The sequence below is a fragment of the Lepeophtheirus salmonis genome, chromosome 6 (assembly GCF_016086655.4).
Source record: "Lepeophtheirus salmonis chromosome 6, UVic_Lsal_1.4, whole genome shotgun sequence".
NCBI classification, from domain to species: Eukaryota; Metazoa; Arthropoda; class Copepoda; order Siphonostomatoida; family Caligidae; genus Lepeophtheirus; species Lepeophtheirus salmonis.
Window position 1 is genome coordinate 36382168 of NC_052136.2, and position 5748 is coordinate 36387915.

At 31.3% G+C, this 5748-nt stretch overlaps 1 long non-coding RNA gene across 1 annotated transcript; it reads right to left on the reverse strand.

The window, feature by feature from the left end:
- Nucleotides 1–2211: 2211 nt before the first annotated feature.
- Nucleotides 2212–5260, reverse strand: LOC121120169 (uncharacterized). Its single transcript, XR_005864924.2, has 3 exons — nucleotides 2835–5260; nucleotides 2678–2768; nucleotides 2212–2613 (listed from the first exon to the last, which is right to left on the reverse strand). It is a non-coding gene; the product is annotated as an uncharacterized lncRNA (long non-coding RNA).
- Between the last annotated feature and the right edge of the window lie 488 nt (nucleotides 5261–5748).

Genomic DNA, 5748 nt, shown 5'->3' on the forward strand with positions numbered 1-5748 from the left:
CCCTTTATTTATGGTAAAACTATATAAAGCTTACATATGTCCTCCCAATTTTAATGTACGGATTTGACATCTGGAATCCTTCAAGAAACTACTTGATTGATTCCTTGGAAAAGGTGCAAGCCAGGTTGGGGTGGTTTTTTCCTTCAGTGGGAGATAACAAGAACTACGAATGCAAAATCGAAAGACTTGGCCGTATGTCTTTGTCCCATAGACGTGCAATTAAATATACCTGACCTGGATACTAAATAAAGGCTATCTGTTCCACACAAAACACCATCTACCTACCAAAACCAAAGATTAACATTTTAAGCATAGTTTCTATTAAAGATCCATTATTCTTTGGAACAAAATACCTTTTTGCTTTCGCCAGGGAAGTGAAGCTGACCTCTAGCGATTTTTAGTAAATTTTTTTTTTTTTTTTGTGAGACAACTGTTGTTGTTTTTTTCCTCTGAACTATCACGTATTTTTATGTTTTTGTCTATTATATTTTAATATTTGTATTATAAATGGATCACCATGATTAAAAGTTAACTTTTATAGGCTTTGTGTATTGCCACTGGTCGAAATAAATAAATAAAATATTTAATGTCTGTATTTGTATTAATAAATAAGTAATAGAGTCACACGCATACTGAACTTTGTTACTCTCGTGTCAACCTCCATTTTGAATTCAATTTTACCACTTTTTAACAATTGTTTTATGCTTTTTATTTAACCTATGTACTCTTTACGGTTTCAACAATCCCTTGTGCTCCCTTCTTGTACATAAATATTTATGTATTTGAGAAAAATTAACATATTTCTTTGATCACTGATGACGACTTCACGAATTTCTTTGTTTGATTTTTGGAAAAGATATTTCTATAATAATTGAACCCAGTCTATGTTTTTACATAGTTTATTATTATCATTAGCTTAAGTAATTGATCAGGTTTGAGATCTTCCGTGATGCTTCTAGGGTTTTCTTTATGTATTTGTAGATATGCAAGTACATTAGGGTACTGCCTTTTTACAGCTCATATCCCTGAATTTATTTTTAGATTAGTCTTATGTAGATTCTGAATCAAACTTAGTTCTTAAAGTAATTTGAGCAAAAAACGTTAGCCATCGAAGGATTTCAAATTGATATTATTAATAGTAGCTTATTTACATAATTTTGTAAATACAAAATAAATTATAATTTTTTTATTGCAAACTTTAGAATAAGATAACTACAAAAATAAATCCAAATCCTTAAGATTCTTTTGAGAATCCAAATTATTTTTAATACGGTTATCTGATATATTGAATCTCAGCCATCTTTTTTACGATAGGATCCGTACTAATCTTTCATTCATTTTACAACTTGGAAATATTCAGCCCAGAGGAAGAAAAAGAGGTTATATTTACATATGTGATCCGCTCTCTACGACTTACCTATTAAGGATCCGTGCCCCACTTGTGGATAACGGCCCAGCCCCGAGAGATACATTTCTCTAACACATAGTAACAATTAATGATGTCAATCGTATGTGTTTCTTTAGCTAGTCAGTTTTTTTTTTTTTTTTGGGAATTGATAATCAGAAGAATGACTTTTCTTTTCCGCAGCTGTCATTATTATTTAGCTCCTGAGAAGTGAACGTTCTTTTCTACTACATTCAATTATATTCAAAACCTAATTTAACGTTCGTGTGTGCTCATAAAAGACAGAGGGTAAACTTGAGGATTTGCTGCTGAGTTGTAATTGTAAGGCCTTGTTGGACTATGAGTAGAAAGTAGTAGGGTTTAGGGCTCCGCCAATGTTAGTACATCCCACTATTTTTATCATAAACTATCCAATAATAATAAAAATATCATTGTTTATGACCCAACGAATATAAAGAGCTAGGCGTTAGAATATTAAGCTAATGTTATATATTGTAATGTTTACATTTATATATGAATGATCTTTAAAATAGTTTATGCATGAGTTTTCTTTTCATTGTAATCAAATAAAGGTCGTTGCTGCTGTTATAACTTAAAAATTTATCTATTCCTAATACAAAAAATCTATTTTGAGAAAAGAAGGCAAAAAACCATCACCCTAATTTAAAAACTTATGCCTTGTCATTGTAAGATCTATTACAGAAGATGTATGTAAGGATTACCAAGTCTAATCGCATTTTCTATTTAAAGTATATTGTCAACGATAATAATGATACATAATATAATATGAGATAATTAAGCCTGCATATGAAGAATGATCTTGTTGTTGTGTTGTATAAAATATGACCTAAAAAGCGTGCTATACTTGTTCTAGTGGGAACTGGAGCATTATTTTTGATTTTCCATAGCATATTAGTATAAATTAATTGCTAGTGCTTATATTCAAGAGATATATAGAGTAACATTGCTCGGGAACTATAATAAATATCAGTCTTTGCTGGACTCAGAGTAAAATTGAGGATAGACATCGGAGTCACTCTTGCTTGTGTTCTTGTTTATTTCCTTCTCTCCTTCCACCATTGTCATAGCTGTCTGTATTTGATGTAAAGCTGCTATCCTCCAGGGCTGCTGTGTTGATTTTTGAGACTTTTTTTAACAGGTCTAAAATGCTATCAATTAACGCTATTGTTTATTGCTAAAGAAGGAATCTGTGTAAAGAAAAAAAAATACGTGAGTGTAAACTTAGTTTTATAAGAGAAGATATGAACCCACTTATTAATTATTCCATTCTATTTTGAAAATGGGGCATGCCCATTGCTTATTTATTTTAGTTTGGTAGCTTTGTGGCAGAGAGTGGCGCCATCTTGCAGTAAAATAATACAACTGACTGATAATATTATTTGATACAAAATAAAAGTATGTTACTCACATTGCAGGCACAGTGAAAAATTTATGTTACATCCCAAGCTACAGATTGTTAGACTACCTTGTGGATAATATATTTGTTTAGTCCGCGTTCATGCTCCACTAATGGTTAGCAAGATATTAGTGCTCTTATTAATTATTTTTACCTTTTTTTGAAATTCTAACAGACTATTGTGTACGAATCACTAAATTTTGTATAGTAATTTCTGTCAATAGATATGTCGTCAATTAAAGTTAGAACCATATACATATGACTTACGCTCACGAAGATTTAGACAATTTACACATCTCTAGTGATCTTGTTCAGCAAATGTGTCGTCTATCAAAATTACTATATTTTTATTCTACCAAATTTAACCTACAGGATATGTTATAGGGGGGCTTTCCTCATACTCCGCTCCTAACTGAGCACTGAGTTGGATATAGTTTTGTAAAATTTAAATACATTAACAATGAGAGTAAAATATTTAGTAAAAATACCTTCAAAATAGAAATAGGATTGCCCTTTTAAAAAAGTTCCTCTAACAATAGATAGAAGAAAAAAAAAATTATATAAAAAAAGGCTTGATCTTTTTTTAAAATCAAATACAAACAATAGGTCAATTTTTAGTTAAGCAATGGGCAATGTAGAACTATGCCTCATTACCCTATGGACCCTTCCCAATTTCCCGTATTGTTTGTTGTTGAATCTTTAGGTTGATTTTTGACAATACAGATAATAGGAAATGGTCCATAGGGCAATGAGGCATAGTTCTACTTTGCCCATTGCTTAACTAAAAATCGACCATATATTTTCCATTAAAAATGTCTTTTGATAATTAAATAAAAACATTTTGTTTTTCTTCTAAAAAAAGTCATTTGACAAAAGGGTTCTTCATTAAATCGGAAAAGAGCTCCACAAAATTATCTTTGCCCTAACCCTTGCTCACGCTCAAAATTGCCTTTGTTATCTCTAAAGCTGTAAAGGTTATATATTTCCAAGCGTGAGAGTGTTTTTTTTTTTTGTAGTTGGTAACCTCAGCAGTTTTTTTTATTTCGCAAATCTGTTATTATTTTCTTTAATTCTAGAAAGAAAAAATCTATGTTTAAAGTGTAAATATGAGTGGGTGTGCTCATGAATGGTATAATAATCTGCTTGTATTTGTTACAACTTTTATACCAAATATACAGTGTCCGGTGAAATGATTATGGTAAAAAGTTTGTGAACAAAATCGTTTGTGCTAATATCGTTGTGTAATAAAATCGTGGTGTATTTTATCATTGTGAGACAAAATTATTTTGGGTAATATCATTTAGAAGTAATCTCAATGGAAGCAATATGATTGTGAGTAATTTTTATTGCAAGATCATATTATCGTGTGGAATTTCATTGGATTTATAATATAGTTGAACAATCAAACTATTGAATAATATAAAAAAATGCCGTTGCAGCCACTTTCTAGAGCATCATGGATCCCTTCTAATATCCAAAAATAAAATCAAGCTCTCAGGTTGTACGGGTGAAGTACTGGGCCTCAAGGCCAATTAAATTTTCCAGCTACCGCTTTGCTAAGTATCAAGGAACCTCTTTAATATCCCAAAATACAACTGGTTCCACGGGTAGAGGGCCTGAACTGCTGGGGCACAAAACAGGTTAAATTCTTTCACCGCTGTTTTTCTGAGAGATTAGGACCTCTTGTAATATCCCATAATACTGCATGACTGGGTGACTTGTTGAAAAAGTTAACATGTTAGCTAAACATTGCTAATATACTAAAGCCTCCATATCGTATGATTTACAATCTTACCTCGTTCTCTAATTAAAGTTGGGCCGGGGGTATTATGGGGTCTTTCACGGTATGTCTTTTTTTTTTAAAGGAGGTGAAACAAAATAAATTATGCACTCAATAACAATATTTTTAAAGAGATAAAAACAGAAATATAAAACAGTGTTCGCTCCCAGGATCCATAGAACCTCCCCATGAATCATCATCTTTAAAATATCCTAAAACCTCGATCAACTTCTTTATAAGTTTCTCCAACCGCATGGGTACGTTATTTTTGTAAGTTTTGGCCGCATAAATAACATGTAGGATCTTTGTCAAGATAGCTTCCCGTTTAAAGTGGATTTGTGACTAGCAGAGGACATCACTAGCCATTCGTCCAGGGACATCTTGTAGCAAACCAGAGGCTAAACTATAATGGGTGAAATTCTGGAACAGTAATAAAAGAGGGTCCCTTCAAGTTTCTCTTTCAGGGTATGTCTCTTCATTATTAAATAATTCAATCCTCCGAATATAATATGAATTGCAAGGAAATTACACGTTATAATATTGTCTTGCATTTTAATTATTCACAATCATATTACTTACGAGGATGTTGCTTCATGATTATACTAGCCAGAATGATAATGAATACCACTATTTTACCACGCAACGATATTATCCACACGATTTTGTCCACAACCTTTTTACGACAATCATTGGTTAGTAACCCGACGTATATAATTTGAGCATGACTTTGCTACAAATTGATTATACAACAAATATGAAAGTAAAATCCACCAAAAAATATATCAACTTTCCTCTTAGTCATCATATCTAATATATAATGTATAATAATTTATCCATTGATTTATCGATCTCTACGTACTTCCAAATTATATATTTATATATGTGTGTGTTTTAAGAGCCTTAATTTATGCATTTCTTAATTATATACTTTATTTTCACATAAATCAATTAATTTTTTTTATTACTTCATCTCACTTGAAGAGAGTTTCAATAAAAAAATCACGTATTTTATTACATATGTATGTAAATGCTCCATGAATACTACAAATTAGTGTTGTCAAGAAGCCAATAATTTTGTAGCGGTTCCGATACCAAAATTGGTATGGATATTTCTATACTTTTTCGACTAAGAATGTCATTGTGAGG